Below are 19129 nucleotides of genomic sequence, written 5' to 3'. Positions count from 1 at the left end.
TGATTTTGCATAGGAGAAAAAATATTTCGGATTTCCCTCTATTTCACTGATGGCCTTTTGCTCTCTTTGCCTCTCCTGGGTTTTGAAGGATTCTTGAAGCTTGAGTTCAATTGTTTCTATTTCTCTACCTAACCTTCTTCTCCGTTCTAGAGATAGGGTGCGACTCTCAAGTTGTTCCGCGATTCGTTTTTTTCGCATATATAGGGAACGACGTTCCCGTTCCAATCTGCATCCCTTTCTCTTTTTTCTTAGGGGTATGCAGTTTGAACATATTTCTAGTGCTACTGAGCTTATTTTTTCCAGGCACTGGTTCAGGTTTGCATTTTCTAGCTGTTCTTCCCAGTTTACTTCTGTGAAGTCCTGGTTTATTTGCTCCCAGTTTATCTGTTTATTATTGAAGTTGAATTTGCTGAAATCTCCTCCACTGGGAATCTGGACTGGTTTTGAAGGTCTATTCCCCATGGTTGTCAGAACTTCAATTAAGTTGTGATTTGAGTAACAGGTATTTGTAATCATTATTTTCCCGATCAACTCATCATTATTAGTGAAAATGAGATTCAGCGTGTTCTCCTTCTTAGTTGGTTCTACTATTTGCTGGTTTAAGGCAAACTTATCGCACATCCGTAGCAGGTCATTTGCATGTGCCTGTTCATTTAGGCTACTTCCTGGTATTCTTTCTGATATTACTGTATTAGCCAGGTGCTTCCATTTCAGGTGCCGTAGGTTGAAGTCCCCAAGCAGGATGATGTTCGGAGCTGGATTTGTGAGGTTTTCCAAGCAGTGTTCTATTTTCATTAGTTGGTCTTTAAACTGCTGAGGGTTTGCCTCCGGTGACTTATATACAAGGACAACAACTACATTTAGGATCTCTATTTTGACTATCAGCACTTCCACCATATCATTTGAGGTGTTTAGCAGCTCAGTACAGATGAGTGTGTCTTTGATGTAGAGGCTGACCCCACCCTGAAGCCGGTGTTTCCTATCACATCTGAAGGGATTGTACTCTGAGATCCATATTTCACCATCAAGGTAGTCCTTTGTGTGAGGTTCTGTTAGGGCTGCAAACACTGAATTTGCCTCATGAAGGAGACCATCTATAAAGTGAACTTTGTTGGATTTGCGTGTTTTTATACCCTGGATGTTGGCAAATATAAATGATGTTATCGTGTTAGTGGAAGTGCTGGATGCTTTACTTGGTGTTAATATCTGAGGCTCTGGTAAGGAGGCCACTGTGTTTGCGTCCTCTCTAGCATTTGACTGAGTTGGTGGTAGAGTCTGGTCATTTTTAGCCATTCTTCTTCTCCTCCTCTTGCTAAAAAATTATCCCGGTCGATGGAGTAGTGGCTGTTTTCATAGTGGTAGTCTGTCGGTTTTATTCGCCTGGTACCTCTTATATGAAAAGCTGGACATTCAGCATTGAAGCACTCTTTCCTGTCCAAAGAGTTCTTGCAAATTTCTGGGTAAAAGAATTCACAGCTTTTGGTACATTACATTTTGGTACAGCAACAGAGATATTAGAAAGAACTTTTTTAGTGTCAGAGTGGTTGACAAATGGAATGCATTAGGAGGTGATGTGGTGGAGGCTGACTCCATACACAGTTTCAAGCGGAGATATGATAGAGCCTAATAGGCTTAGGAATCTGTACACCTGTTGATTGACGGTTGAGAGGCTGGACCAAAGAGTCAGAGCTCAATCCCCGCAAACACAACTAGGTGAGTACAACTAGGTGAGTACACACACACACACACACTGCCACTCAGCAGGTTTCAAGATAAATTAAATTGCCTTAGTATTGGGAACAGGGTGAGGGCTGTATGTGGTGTCCCAGAATACGTGTAGGTATTGGAAATTTGAAAGGTAACTATGAGACAAGAAATAAGTGTAAGTGAGTGTAAAATCTGGGTTGGAAAAGTTAATTTTCCGAGAAAACGAATGTCAGCAACAATGATGGCCGCCACCACAGGGGAGGACAACACACCAACAGATGGATGTTCTGAAAGATACTCAGCGCAAGATACAATGAAAGGAGGTGTTCTTGGCAGGTTAGTGATTATTGAGGATCTGCTAAAGAATTATGAAGAAATGGTAATTAAATTAGAACAAGAAAATGAAGGTTCAATATTGAGTTTGGTAATTTTAAAAGAAGGTTCTTCCAGCAGGGTAAGGAAGGAAATTACCAGCTTGACTGGAAAGGTTAGGATACTGAAAACACACATCAAGGAACTAGTGAAAGAAAATGAAGTATGGAAAGTGAAGAGTGTTGATATGAAGAAATTAACAAGATAATTTTTTTTTTTTTTTTTTTTTTTTTTTTTTGAGATATATACAAGAGTTGTTACATTCTTGTAGAGCCACTAGTACGCGTAGCGTTTCGGGCAAGTCCTTAATCCTATGGTCCCTGGAATACGATCCCCTGCCGCGAAGAATCGTTTTTTCATCCAAGTACACATTTTACTGTTGCGTTAAACAGAGGCTACAGTTAAGGAATTGCGCCCAGTAAATCCTCCCCGGCCAGGATACGAACCCATGACATAGCGCTCGCGGAACGCCCGGCGAGTGTCTTACCACAACACCACGGAGACTGTACTCAGATAGTAAACAACTCCAATGAACCCTGATGGCTAACATGGAGTTAGGTAACGATATACAAAGAGAAACTTCATGGACAGCTCACATATAGGCGGTTAATACAGAACTAGCAAAGTACAAAGCTGAAATTAGAAAGGCGTATGCAGAAGTTGTAAAAGAGAAAGAGACGATCATGGAAGTGTGTTTGGATGTCAAAACCAGAAATGACCAACAAGAAGTAGAAATTAGGCCAGCAGTTAGGTAAGAATTGGTTACCATCAGCAAATTAGTACTAAACACTGCAGATAGAAGTAAGTCCATAATAATTTTTGGGTCTTTAGAAAAGGAAATATCATCTAGGGTGGACAGAGCAGCAGAAGAGATGAAAATAATAGAGAAATTATGGGTTTAGGAGAAGGCCCTCAATTCAGAGAAAAATATCAGTAATTTTAGGATGATAGGAAAATATGAGAAAGACAAGAACTGCCCCTTCAGGGTGACATTTAATGGAGGGGAAACAAATGACGGAAGTGCTTAAAAATGCCAGGAAATTGCAGTGATGAGGATGGCAAACTTTGGTCAATAAGTCAAGAGCTCTCAAAGGAAGACAAAGAAAAGCTGAAAATGAACCTCAATGAAGTGAAACGTCTAAATGGGAATAGAACTGATGAAAGATAGTCTATTTTCTACACAGTGTTAGGGACTGGATAACTAGTGAAATGGTACATAAAACGAAGCAACAAAATCATTAGAGGAATGGGGAGTAAAGGACAAGGCGAAAAGGAACATGTTCCTGAAAGTTGTATACCAACATAGATGGAGTGAGATAACAAATATTGGCGCTAGAAGATATGATTCAGCTTAAGGCCATAGACATTGTCGCACTAACAGAGACGAAACATGAAGAAAATATTTTAAATGAGGTGGCCCGAAGTGAGTAGTCAGTTTGGAGACGTAACAGGAAAACTAGGAATGGGGGAGGAGTGTCTGTGCTGGCGAAAGAACACGTGAAGGTAATAGAGTTAATAATCGGAAACATACTAATTTACACATTGACTTTGCAGGTTTGGAGTCAGGATGATAAACTGATAATAGTAAATGCTTACAGCCCATCAGCAAGTAACACAGGGTCAAAGGAGGAATTAGATGAGTAACAAGAGGGCCTCATAATGGTCATGAGAGAAATTATAGTAAAAACAGATAGAGATAAATCACATTTGTTGGTACTGGGGGACATCAACTTGAAAGCAATATACTGGGAGGCCTATGAAGCAAGCACGGAGGACATTTGGACAGGCAGATTTGTAACCCTCATTCTGGAGACATTCATGTATCCACATGTCAAGCAAGGCACAAGAATGAAGGAAGAGAATGTTCCATCAATTCTGGATCTAATATTCACCAGGAAAGTAGAATAGATATTTGACATCCAATAAACTTTCCTCCCTTGGAAAATAGTGATCATGTTCTTTTGGAAATTAGATATACTTTGCGATATAATCTGGAAAATAATTGGGACATTGCAACTGTTGATAAACTCGATTTCAAGAGAGGACACTGGGGGAATTTTTAACATTTTTTAATGAGTTTGACAGACTCATCTAGGCAGAGCTAGGCAAGGAAGTAAATGAGATGAATGCCAAATTTGGGGAAGTATACGACGAAAGCACACAAACATTCAAAACAGATATGCAGGACCAGAAAATAGGATTGGTTCAATATAAATTGTGAGAGGGCAAGAGAGGACAAGACAAGAAAATGAGTTTAATATCAAAAGAGAACTAACCCGCAAACATACCAACATTACAATCAAGCAAGAAACAATTGTACAACAGTGAGAAGAGAAGCAGAAAGGAACTTTGAGAAAGGTATAGGGAACAGATGTATAACAGATCCAGGCCCTTTCTATAAATTCATTAACAGCAAGCTGCATGTATAAGATAAAATCCAGAGATTGAGAACTGGGAACAGGACTACTGAGAATGAAAAAGAATTGTGTGAAATACTAAATTAACAGAGTGTATTTGTACAAAATGAGAATTTCAGAGATCCAGACCAAATGAGAATTTCAGAGATCCAGACCAAATACCAATTCCAGAACACGCCATAGAATACATGGAGGTATCTCAAGATGCAGTGGAAAAATTAATCATAGGGCTAGGAAGAAATAAAGCTGTTGGACATGATGGAGTTTCACCTTGGGTGCTGCAAGAATGTGCAACTGAGTTGAGCATTCCCATCGAATTAATGTGCTATCATTAATTAACATGTGGGTTGACTGTGTCTATCTGGACCTTAACAAGGCTTTTCATAGTCCCACTCAAGAGGCTGTTCTGGAAAATGGAACATGTTGGTTCGGTGACAAGGAGACTTCTGACATGGATGAAATTTTTTTCTAACAGACAAATGAGGGTGTGAGATTTTTCTCTACGCCTACCTCCCTTAGGAGGTGGACTACAAGTCTAAAGTCCGCTCACGGCAGTTAAGCATGAGTCCAGTAGAAAAAAAGGAAAAGCGGGAGCAAACCGCCAGGCCTCCACCACCAAGGGTGAAAACCTGTCCACAATAGGCCGCTGGCTCCTCCTAGTTAAACAGGACGTTAAAACTAATAAAGGGTAACCGACGGGTTCTCACAATCAAATATTTATATTTGATGTGGCGCTATGAATTGGAATTCGAATTCCCAAGAACAGCCGCCTTATCAAGATCACATCAACATTTAATAATATGCAGAAATATGGTGGAATAATATGGTTGAAGGGTTGACATCAAAGACCGTTTTCTATATCATAACAATTTATTAATAACAAGAGACTAACTACTACATTACCGAGTTTACGTTACGTTAATGTCCATCCAGTGGCACGATAACAAACAGCTAAATAGCAACCCTTGCTGTGCGGCTGCATACTGAACTAACCTGAACACAGGTGTGCCCACTGATGACGCAATATTGCAAAACAAAGAAAAATATCACAGACTAAGTTACACCACAGCGAATGGTTACGTTATTGTACATCAAGTGGCATTTGCAACACAGCTATTCAACAGCCCCTCGAGAAGTGACAGCAGGCTCCATCTTGCTGACACTTCGGGCTGACAACATGAACTAACTGAACAAATGAAGGATATCCACTGAAGACAAAGACACAAGCAGGCAATCAATTGTGTCTCGGTTTCCCTGACAGCTACTATAATCACAAACTTAGGGGTCCTCCCGCCCCCCCAGGAGAGACCCACGTAACTAGGAGGGTAGTCCAACAGTGACTCCCCCCTATCACAACCCAGTGTGAACACTCTTTGCAACTCCCAACAAGAAGTTGCCCTGTTGTAAACAGTAACAAAGACAGGCAAGGCGGGATTCTGGGACACAGCTCTACAGATCCCTAGATGACTCTACTCTCGTCACCAGACGACAACCAAAAGAAATTGCCTTAAGTGATTAATTACGTTAATTGACTGATCGCAGCAGTCAGCAACAAAGTACTATGGTAATCACAAACAATTGTCTCCCACTAGACAACAACATGATGATACTCTACGTTAATCTTTAACACTTGTCTCTCTCTTGTTAACAATAACTCAACTTATATTACATCACACTTGACTCCTTGCAAGTATTCAGTGAGTAATTCTCAATTAAGGTCAAACGGACCACTAATTACATCCCCATTGAGTTACGTTAACTAAGCCTACCCTAACTTGGTAGCTTCTCAACAGTCTGTGTCAAAAAATTACTAGTGAGTGTTAATTACCCTAATTAGGTCACTAATTACTTCTGAGCAATTAATTAACTGTCACCAGGACCGACAATTAATCATCCATAAATACGTCTCACTCAGCACTGCCTAAGCAGGTCTCATCAAACACTGTGAATTCACGGGAAAGGAGTTAATTACCCTAATTAACAAGATGTGCCAATAATCCACTGTCCTCAGACAGGATATGATTAATACAACGATTTATGCTAGCTCCATGACCTCGCTTTACCGAGTCACCGGAGCTCTCCAATGTTAATTACTCCACTAATTAACCTGAGCCACTAATTGCTATACCCCTGAAAGGTAATTAGTCTCGAGCATATTACGTTAACACAAATACTGACAGACTCTGACAGAACCTCTCCCACTACGTGAATTCATGATGAGAAGGCTAATTACATAATTAGCTAGAGTGGTCAATTAGTTGTCACATGGACAATTAATTGCTCCCGAGACGTATCTCATTCAAGCTCAACACTGTTCTCTCTTATAACAGCACTCACTCACTCCACAATACTAAGTGTGCACCCCTTATCCAGTTAATTACCCCTTACTTAATTAACTCACTGAATCCATAAGTCCTCAACACAACTTAAAGAAACAAAGTAACCCCAGCGTTACATAGGTCACACTACAATGGCATGCAACATCATAAAAGCACTGCCCACATATGGTTGCGGCTACTGCAACTCGCTAATTACTGTGCCCACACAATAATGACACACGGTTGTGCAACACACAAAAGTATACTAATATTACTGCCCCCCTCCTTTTCTTGCACCCGATTGCAAAGGACTACTGTGAACACACACATACCTCAGCCAGGCAATTAACCCATCAATTGCCTGCTCTCATTAAGTACTGTGAATTCCCCTGAATAATCCTAGAGGTCCCTTAAACCCTCAACACAGTTCCTGGGGCAATAATATCGTATAAACTGAAACAATACTGCACAAACCTGCAACACAATGATGCCGTCAGCATACCCCACATGCTAATGACATCATTAGGCAATCAGTCAGCAATCACACCTACTGACTTACCACACAACACAGTACATAAACATGCAAATGAACACATAGAAATGGCATTCACATAATCAATGAAAATTATATCACCAAGTAATATGTAACTAACTACACAGACTTCAGGGGTCCCCACTGACATCCCTGCCTACCTCTAATGATTATAATTTTACGGTACTCTATGGCATTAATCCAGTCTGAACGATTATATAGAATCGACAGGCTGGATCACTTATATGGTAAATCTCTACACTGACTGGTTACATACTCTAGTCAGTCTACTATACATACAGTGTGGTCCCGTGTATAATATCTATCTCCAGGTACCGCCCCTCTCAAACACCTGGATCCCACTGACAGCTGTCACTCAGCTGCTTCTCTAGCCTGGCGAGGCTCTGAGATAACTCTTACCGGGAATTTCTACCGGTACCCATCACACTGTAATAGTACTCATTTCTACTGCCCTCTTTCCCTTATTTTTCCTCATTTCCCAAGTTACTACCACACTAGCTGACAACACTTAGCTTGCTTGCTCCTCATGCGTTGACAAGATGTGGCCCTAGGCTGTCCCGGGAAAGTTGCCAAGGCATGTGGCCACAGCGCCCCTCCCGAGCTGAGAGAGGGGGGGTGGGGTTTGGCCGGCGCGCGGGCAGGCGGCTGGGTGGCAGGCGGCTGGGTGGCAGGCGGCTGGGTGGCCTGGGGTGGCCACGGATAGCGCATGACGTCATAGCACCCCACCGGCTGAGCTGGCTGGCGGGGTGGGGGTAGGGTTTGGCCGCGCGGGTGGCCTGGGTGGGTGGCCACGGGTGGCCACGGGCTGGCAGGCTGCCGCCCACAGGAGTACCCACGCGGCTTTGGAATCACAACCACATCAAGCTAGAACCTGCCTTGTTCTACACTGGGGTGACAATGGCCGGCGGCGTCCCCACACTGACGCAGCCTGGCGGAATGCAAAGTCCAACATGGGCCTGTAATATCACACTCACTTACACTGCCCAACACCCATTTTCCATTGCCACTAGACAGGATACTCGACCCACCTGTTACACCATGAGGCACCAGCTGCCCCATTGGTGAACACAGTCAACTGTCTCTTAGCTTTTTACTGTTTCTTCCGTAAATCCTTGGCCCCAATTCACTTAATTGGGCCTTGACACAACCCCTGATGGCAGGAGTGCGCCAATCGATGAGTAATTTGGACGACAGAAGCGATTAACGGGGAGTTGGAGGTGGCCGGCGTGCTACCCCCACCAAACACTTCTTCCTCCCCTGGCCGCCCAATTCAAACTAAACTCCCTGGCGGGCAGGAAAACTCAAATACCCCTACCTCCTCCCTACCTTGTCTAGACCAATCAGCTTGAAGCCGGCACGGCTCCTCGTGCCTCAACCAGTCACAGGCCTCCGTCACCCTCCGGCGTCCTGTGACGTCACAAGGAGGGTGAGGCCTACAGAGTGGCGTGATGTCTCCCATGTTAAGGCAACCTCACTCCACTCTCCCCCCCACCTCTAACGGTTTTTAGTCAAGTAACTCACATCCTACTTCACAGAAACAGGAAAATTTCTGTATTTCTCTCTACAGAGCAATCACAGACTTCTAACTACTCACAAATGATAGTCCTCAACATAAGCTTTCATTCAACACCCAACAAGCATATGTTATTCTGAAAGCTTCAGTTTCTAGAGTGACTAGCCTAATCTAGAAACTAGGAAAACTAGCTGAGGGATCTAGATCCCTCACACAACCTCCCACTAAAGAATATATTTTCCTGCAAGGAAAATACATTCAAAACACCAGCTAGTTTTTCTGCACACACCTGCCCAACAGGTGTACTAGCTAAACAAGTGTGGAGTGTGAAACTCTGTTTCCTATACATCCCTGGCCTGAGGATCTCTGTGCACTATCACCGGATCACCCTGGTGGTGCTGCCCGACCTTGGAGTGGCACATGTTCGGCTCCAGCTCTGGTCCTGGCCGGTTCAACACCTCGCAACCATTTCCATCACTGAACCTCCCATTTCCGTCCTCGGTCTGTGTCATACTGGACACATGAGCAACACTTTGGTGTGGCCTTACCGGTGAAGCACTTCTACACTCCCCTCAGCCTACAAAGGACTTACTGTCAGTCCTCCACCTGACCTAGCAACAAGTTGACAGGATCACTCTCACTGTCCAACTGCCCAACACCAGCCGGTCTTGCTCTACCGACTGAACTATCTGGGAGAAAACCTTCTTCTACAAGTACCTATGGTCCCCTACTGAGCTTGGAGTCCCTCCCTTGCTTCTCCTAGGTCTCGCTACTCTAACAAAGACTCAAGCGAAATGTTTGACATCTGTCAAACTCTCTTGTTTATTTCTCCCTGGATTTAACTTGGAATGTGATCAGCATTCCCTCTGCAGATCTACTATAACCCTTTACCAAGGCAATCCTTAAAGAACAAAATCATTATGCTGCTGGGGATCTGAACCATGGAAAATCACCAGCCCAAAATGACCTTTGCCATCTTGCATTGGCAGCCTTTCTTCAAAAGGCGATCGATGTATGCATGCATCGAGTCGTCTTTCTCAGAACTGCCAAGCTTGGCATCTTTACCTTCATACCTTGTCACCGGGTTAAGTGCACTAGGGTGGGTTTGGCTTCCCTTCCCTGTGTGAGATTGCCTCCTTGCAACCTGCACTTGAGCCAGCATTGACTTGCTGTGCTCTCACCTTCAGGCTCGAACTCGGCCTTGCTGTCACCTCTGCAAACGGGAGCCTCTGCTCAACCTCTCTAGTGACTACCATGAATTCTTCCTGGGATTGTACAGTCCCCACTCTGGAAAGAAATTCCATCACCTGTCTAACTACAGATGAATTACTCCCTTTTCTAAAGAAGTCTACTCGGATCCTACTCTGGTGGCGCGACCTCCCACTAAGATCCAACTGTGTAATAACGACTACACTCCTATGACACCCTTGACAACTACAGTGTCGTCCAATAAGACCTCTCACTCTTGAGGTAACTTCTAGAAGCTTCTTCTACCCTCAGGTAGGTGGTGTCTTGCACCTCAGGCAGATCCTGAGTGCACTCTTGCAACCACTGTTGCATGCTGGCTTGGTGTCCACGACACCTGCTGCTGAGCTGACACCCCTCACCAATGAGTGTGTCAATGTCCACAAGCTAGGAGCCACAAAAAGCCAGACAGATTTCCCCATATCTACCATGAAATACCTCTTTCATACAGTGTGTGTGTACCTAAGTGTGACAACCGTGCACAAAACATACCTCCAACAATACTGTTCCACAATATTCTGCAACGATATCTTATGTTACTTTAAAAATCAATAAGACTGCACTTCATGGGCTCGAACCCAAGTTGCATAGCCCCACGTTGGGCGCCAGCTGTGCGATTTTTCTCTACGCGTACCTCCCTTAGGAGGTGGACTACAAGTTTAAAGTCCGCTCACGGCAGTTAAGCATGAGTCCAGTAGAAAAAAGGAAAAGCGGGAACAAACCGCCAGGCCTCCACCACCAAGGGTGAAAACCTGTCCACAATAGGCCGCTAGCTCCTCCTAGTTAAACAGGACGTTAAAACTAATAAAGGGTAACCGACGGGTTCTCACAATCAAATATTTATATTTTATGTGGCGCTATGAATTGGAGTTCGAATTCCCAAGAACAGCCGCCTTATCAAGATCACATCAACATTTAATAATATGCAGAAATATGGTGGAATAATATGGTTGAAGGGTTGACATCAAAGACCGTTTTCTATATCATAACAATTTATTAATAACAAGAGACTAACTACTACATTACCGAGTTTACGTTACGTTAATGTCAATCCAGAGGCACGATAACAAACAGCTAAATAGCAACCCTTGCTGTGAGGCTGCATACTGAACTAACCTGAACACAGGTGTGCCCACTGATGACGCAATATTGCAAAACAAAGAAAAATATCACAGACTAAGTTACACCACAGCGAATGGTTACGTTATTGTACATCAAGTGGCATTTGCAACACAGCTATTCAACAGCCCCTCGAGAAGTGACAGCAGGCTCCATCTTGCTGACACTTCGGGCTGACATCATGAACTAACTGAACAAATGAAGGATATCCACTGAAGACAAAGACACAAGCAGGCAATCAATTGTGTCTCGGTTTCCCTGACAGCTACTATAATCACAAACTTAGGGGTCCTCCCGCCCCCCCCAGGAGAGACCCACGTAACTAGGAGGGTAGTCCAACAGTGACTCCCCCCTATCACAACCCAGTGTGAACACTCTTTGCAACTCCCAACAAGAAGTTGCCCTGTTGTAAACAGTAACAAAGACAGGCAAGGCGGGATTCTGGGACACAGCTCCACAGATCCCTAGATGACTCTACTCTCGTCACCAGACGACAACCAAAAGAAATTGCCTTAAGTGATTAATTACGTTAATTGACTGATCGCAGCAGTCTGCAACAAAGTACTATGGTAATCACAAACAATTGTCTCCCACTAGACAACAACATGATGATACTCTACGTTAATCTTTAACACTTGTCTCTCTCTTGTTAACAATAACTCAACTTATATTACATCACACTTGACTCCTTGCAAGTATTCAGTGAGTAATTCTCAATTAAGGTCAAACGGACCACTAATTACATCCCCACTGAGTTACGTTAACTAAGCCTACCCTAACTTGGTAGCTTCTCAACAGTCTGTGTCAAAAAATTACTAGTGAGTGTTAATTACCCTAATTAGGTCATTAATTACTTCTGAGCAATTAATTAACTGTCACCAGGACCGATAATTAATCATCCATAAATACGTCTCACTCCTCACTGCCTAAGCAGGTCTCATCAAACACTGTGAATTCACGGGAAAGGAGTTAATTACCCTAATTAACAAGGTGTGACAATAATCCACTGTCCTCAGACAGGATATGATTAATACAACGATTTATGCTAGCTCCATGACCTCGCTTTACCGAGTCACCGGAGCTCTCCAATGTTAATTACTCCACTAATTAACCTGAGCCACTAATTGCTATACCCCTGAAAGGTAATTAGTCTCGAGCATATTACGTTAACACAAATACTGACAGACTCTGACAGAACCTCTCCCACTACGTGAATTCATGATGAGAAGGCTAATTACATAATTAGCTAGAGTGGTCAATTAGTTGTCACATGGACAATTAATTGCTCCCGAGACGTATCTCATTCAAGCTCAACACTGTTCTCTCTTATAACAGCACTCACTCACTCCACAATACTAAGTGTGCACCCCTTATCCAGTTAATTACCCCTTACTTTATTAACTCACTGAATCCTTAAGTCCTCAACACAACTTAAAGAAACAAAGTAACCCCAGCGTTACATAGGTCACACTACAATGGCATGCAACATCATAAAAGCACTGCCCACATATGGTTGCGGCTACTGCAACTCGCTAATTACTGTGCCCACACAATAATGACACACGGTTGTGCAACACACAAAAGTATACTAATATTACTGCCCCCCTCCTTTTCTTGCACCCGATTGCAAAGGACTACTGTGAACACACGCATACCTCAGCCAGGCAATTAACCCATCAATTGCCTGCTCTCATTAAGTACTGTGAATTCCCCTGAATAATCCTAGAGGTCCCTTAAACCTTCAACACAGTTCCTGGGGCAATAATAGCGTATAAACTGTAACAATACTGCAAAAACCTGCAACACAATGATGCCGTCAGCATACCCCACATGCTAATGACATCATTAGGCAATCAGTCAGCAATCACACCTACTGACTTACCACACAACACAGTACATAAACATGCAAATGAACACATAGAAATGGCATTCACATAATCAATGAAAATTATATCACCAAGTAATATGTAACTAACTACACAGACTTCAGGGGTCCCCACTGACATCCCTGCCTACCTCTAATGATTATAATTTTACGGTACTCTATGGCATTAATCCAGTCTGAACGATTATATAGAATCGACAGGCTGGATCACTTATATGGTAAATCTCTACACTGACTGGTTACATACTCTAGTCAGTCTACTATACATACAGTGTGGTCCCGTGTATAATATCTATCTCCAGGTACCGCCCCTCTCAAACACCTGGATCCCACTGACAGCTGTCACTCAGCTGCTTCTCTAGCCTGGCGAGGCTCTGAGATAACTCTTACCGGGAATTTCTACCGGTACCCATCACACTGTAATAGTACTCATTTCTACTGCCCTCTTTCCCTTATTTTTCCTCATTTCCCAAGTTACTACCACACTAGCTGACAACACTTAGCTTGCTTGCTCCTCATGCGTTGACAAGATGTGGCCCTAGGCTGTCCCGGGAAAGTTGCCAAGGCATGTGGCCACAGCGCCCCTCCCGAGCTGAGAGAGGGGGGGTGGGGTTTGGCCGGCGCGCGGGCAGGCGGCTGGGTGGCAGGCGGCTGGGTGGCAGGCGGCTGGGTGGCCTGGGGTGGCCACGGATAGCGCATGACGTCATAGCACCCCACCGGCTGAGCTGGCTGGCGGGGTGGGGGTAGGGTTTGGCCGCGCGGGTGGCCTGGGTGGGTGGCCACGGGTGGCCACGGGCTGGCAGGCTGCCGCCCACAGGAGTACCCACGCGGCTTTGGAATCACAACCACATCAAGCTAGAACCTGCCTTGTTCTACACTGGGGTGACAATGGCCGGCGGCGTCCCCACACTGACGCAGCCTGGCGGAATGCAAAGTCCAACATGGGCCTGTAATATCACACTCACTTACACTGCCCAACACCCATTTTCCATTGCCACTAGACAGGATACTCGACCCACCTGTTACACCATGAGGCACCAGCTGCCCCATTGGTGAACACAGTCAACTGTCTCTTAGCTTTTTACTGTTTCTTCCGTAAATCCTTGGCCCCAATTCACTTAATTGGGCCTTGACACAACCCCTGATGGCAGGAGTGCGCCAATCGATGAGTAATTTGGACGACAGAAGCGATTAACGGGGAGTTGGAGGTGGCCGGCGTGCTACCCCCACCAAACACTTCTTCCTCCCCTGGCCGCCCAATTCAAACTAAACTCCCTGGCGGGCAGGAAAACTCAAATACCCCTACCTCCTCCCTACCTTGTCTAGACCAATCAGCTTGAAGCCGGCACGGCTCCTCGTGCCTCAACCAGTCACAGGCCTCCGTCACCCTCCGGCGTCCTGTGACGTCACAAGGAGGGTGAGGCCTACAGAGTGGCGTGATGTCTCCCATGTTAAGGCAACCTCACTCCACTCTCCCCCCCACCTCTAACGGTTTTTAGTCAAGTAACTCACATCCTACTTCACAGAAACAGGAAAATTTCTGTATTTCTCTCTACAGAGCAATCACAGACTTCTAACTACTCACAAATGATAGTCCTCAACATAAGCTTTCATTCAACACCCAACAAGCATATGTTATTCTGAAAGCTTCAGTTTCTAGAGTGACTAGCCTAATCTAGAAACTAGGAAAACTAGCTGAGGGATCTAGATCCCTCACACAACCTCCCACTAAAGAATATATTTTCCTGCAAGGAAAATACATTCAAAACACCAGCTAGTTTTTCTGCACACACCTGCCCAACAGGTGTACTAGCTAAACAAGTGTGGAGTGTGAAACTCTGTTTCCTATACATCGCTGGCCTGAGGATCTCTGTGCACTATCACCGGATCACCCTGGTGGTGCTGCCCGACCTTGGAGTGGCACATGTTCGGCTCCAGCTCTGGTCCTGGCCGGTTCAACACCTCGCAACCATTTCCATCACTGAACCTCCCATTTCCGTCCTCGGTCTGTGTCATACTGGACACATGAGCAACACTTTGGTGTGGCCTTACCGGTGAAGCACTTCTACACTCCCCTCAGCCTACAAAGGACTTACTGTCAGTCCTCCACCTGACCTAGCAACAAGTTGACAGGATCACTCTCACTGTCCAACTGCCCAACACCAGCCGGTCTTGCTCTACCGACTGAACTATCTGGGAGAAAACCTTCTTCTACAAGTACCTATGGTCCCCTACTGAGCTTGGAGTCCCTCCCTTGCTTCTCCTAGGTCTCGCTACTCTAACAAAGACTCAAGCGAAATGTTTGACATCTGTCAAACTCTCTTGTTTATTTCTCCCTGGATTTAACTTGGAATGTGATCAGCATTCCCTCTGCAGATCTACTATAACCCTTTACCAAGGCAATCCTTAAAGAACAAAATCATTATGCTGCTGGGGATCTGAACCATGGAAAATCACCAGCCCAAAATGACCTTTGCCATCTTGCATTGGCAGCCTTTCTTCAAAAGGCGATCGATGTATGCATGCATCGAGTCGTCTTTCTCAGAACTGCCAAGCTTGGCATCTTTACCTTCATACCTTGTCACCGGGTTAAGTGCACTAGGGTGGGTTTGGCTTCCCTTCCCTGTGTGAGATTGCCTCCTTGCAACCTGCACTTGAGCCAGCATTGACTTGCTGCGCTCTCACCTTCAGGCTCGAACTCGGCCTTGCTGTCACCTCTGCAAACGGGAGCCTCTGCTCAACCTCTCTAGTGACTACCATGAATTCTTCCTGGGATTGTACAGTCCCCACTCTGGAAAGAAATTCCATCACCTGTCTAACTACAGATGAATTACTCCCTTTTCTAAAGAAGTCTACTCGGATCCTACTCTGGTGGCGCGACCTCCCACTAAGATCCAACTGTGTAATAACGACTACACTCCTATGACACCCTTGACAACTACAGTGTCGTCCAATAAGACCTCTCACTCTTGAGGTAACTTCTAGAAGCTTCTTCTACCCTCAGGTAGGTGGTGTCTTGCACCTCAGGCAGATCCTGAGTGCACTCTTGCAACCACTGTTGCATGCTGGCTTGGTGTCCACGACACCTGCTGCTGAGCTGACACCCCTCACCAATGAGTGTGTCAATGTCCACAAGCTAGGAGCCACAAAAAGCCAGACAGATTTCCCCATATCTACCATGAAATACCTCTTTCATACAGTGTGTGTGTACCTAAGTGTGACAACCGTGCACAAAACATACCTCCAACAATACTGTTCCACAATATTCTGCAACGATATCTTATGTTACTTTAAAAATCAATAAGACTGCACTTCATGGGCTCGAACCCAAGTTGCATAGCCCCACGTTGGGCGCCAGCTGTGCGATTTTTCTCTACGCGTACCTCCCTTAGGAGGTGGACTACAAGTTTAAAGTCCGCTCACGGCAGTTAAGCATGAGTCCAGTAGAAAAAAGGAAAAGCGGGAACAAACCGCCAGGCCTCCACCACCAAGGGTGAAAACCTGTCCACAATAGGCCGCTAGCTCCTCCTAGTTAAACAGGACGTTAAAACTAATAAAGGGTAACCGACGGGTTCTCACAATCAAATATTTATATTTTATGTGGCGCTATGAATTGGAGTTCGAATTCCCAAGAACAGCCGCCTTATCAAGATCACATCAACATTTAATAATATGCAGAAATATGGTGGAATAATATGGTTGAAGGGTTGACATCAAAGACCGTTTTCTATATCATAACAATTTATTAATAACAAGAGACTAACTACTACATTACCGAGTTTACGTTACGTTAATGTCAATCCAGAGGCACGATAACAAACAGCTAAATAGCAACCCTTGCTGTGAGGCTGCATACTGAACTAACCTGAACACAGGTGTGCCCACTGATGACGCAATATTGCAAAACAAAGAAAAATATCACAGACTAAGTTACACCACAGCGAATGGTTACGTTATTGTACATCAAGTGGCATTTGCAACACAGCTATTCAACAGCCCCTCGAGAAGTGACAGCAGGCTCCATCTTGCTGACACTTCGGGCTGACATCATGAACTAACTGAACAAATGAAGGATATCCACTGAAGACAAAGACACAAGCAGGCAATCAATTGTGTCTCGGTTTCCCTGACAGCTACTATAATCACAAACTTAGGGGTCCTCCCGCCCCCCCCAGGAGAGACCCACGTAACTAGGAGGGTAGTCCAACAGTGACTCCCCCCTATCACAACCCAGTGTGAACACTCTTTGCAACTCCCAACAAGAAGTTGCCCTGTTGTAAACAGTAACAAAGACAGGCAAGGCGGGATTCTGGGACACAGCTCCACAGATCCCTAGATGACTCTACTCTCGTCACCAGACGACAACCAAAAGAAATTGCCTTAAGTGATTAATTACGTTAATTGACTGATCGCAGCAGTCTGCAACAAAGTACTATGGTAATCACAAACAATTGTCTCCCACTAGACAACAACATGATGATACTCTACGTTAATCTTTAACACTTGTCTCTCTCTTGTTAACAATAACTCAACTTATATTACATCACACTTGACTCCTTGCAAGTATTCAGTGAGTAATTCTCAATTAAGGTCAAACGGACCACTAATTACATCCCCACTGAGTTACGTTAACTAAGCCTACCCTAACTTGGTAGCTTCTCAACAGTCTGTGTCAAAAAATTACTAGTGAGTGTTAATTACCCTAATTAGGTCATTAATTACTTCTGAGCAATTAATTAACTGTCACCAGGACCGATAATTAATCATCCATAAATACGTCTCACTCCTCACTGCCTAAGCAGGTCTCATCAAACACTGTGAATTCACGGGAAAGGAGTTAATTACCCTAATTAACAAGGTGTGACAATAATCCACTGTCCTCAGACAGGATATGATTAATACAACGATTTATGCTAGCTCCATGACCTCGCTTTACCGAGTCACCGGAGCTCTCCAATGTTAATTACTCCACTAATTAACCTGAGCCACTAATTGCTATACCCCTGAAAGGTAATTAGTCTCGAGCATATTACGTTAACACAAATACTGACAGACTCTGACAGAACCTCTCCCACTACGTGAATTCATGATGAGAAGGCTAATTACATAATTAGCTAGAGTTGTCAATTAGTTGTCACATGGACAATTAATTGCTCCCGAGACGTATCTCATTCAAGCTCAACACTGTTCTCTCTTATAACAGCACTCACTCACTCCACAATACTAAGTGTGCACCCCTTATCCAGTTAATTACCCCTTATTTTATTAACTCACTGAATCCTTAAGTCCTCAACACAACTTAAAGAAACAAAGTAACCCCAGCGTTACATAGGTCACACTACAATGGCATGCAACATCATAAAAGCACTGCCCACATATGGTTGCGGCTACTGCAACTCGCTAATTACTGTGCCCACACAATAATGACACACGGTTGTGCAACACACAAAAGTATACTAATATTACTGCCCCCCTCCTTTTCTTGCACCCGATTGCAAAGGACTACTGTGAACACACGCATACCTCAGCCAGGCAATTAACCCATCAATTGCCTGCTCTCATTAAGTACTGTGAATTCCCCTGAATAATCCTAGAGGTCCCTTAAACCTTCAACACAGTTCCTGGGGCAATAATAGCGTATAAACTGCAACAATACTGCAAAAACCTGCAACACAATGATGCCGTCAGCATACCCCACATGCTAATGACATCATTAGGCAATCAGTCAGCAATCACACCTACTGACTTACCACACAACACAGTACATAAACATGCAAATGAACACATAGAAATGGCATTCACATAATCAATGAAAATTATATCACCAAGTAATATGTAACTAACTACACAGACTTCAGGGGTCCCCACTGACATCCCTGCCTACCTCTAATGATAATAATTTTACGGTACTCTATGGCATTAATCCAGTCTGAACGATTATATAGAATCGACAGGCTGGATCACTTATATGGTAAATCTCTACACTGACTGGTTACATAC

This window comes from Procambarus clarkii, chromosome 81 (assembly GCF_040958095.1).
Source record: "Procambarus clarkii isolate CNS0578487 chromosome 81, FALCON_Pclarkii_2.0, whole genome shotgun sequence".
Classification (NCBI taxonomy): domain Eukaryota; kingdom Metazoa; phylum Arthropoda; class Malacostraca; order Decapoda; family Cambaridae; genus Procambarus; species Procambarus clarkii.
This window is presented reverse-complemented; position numbering follows the sequence as displayed.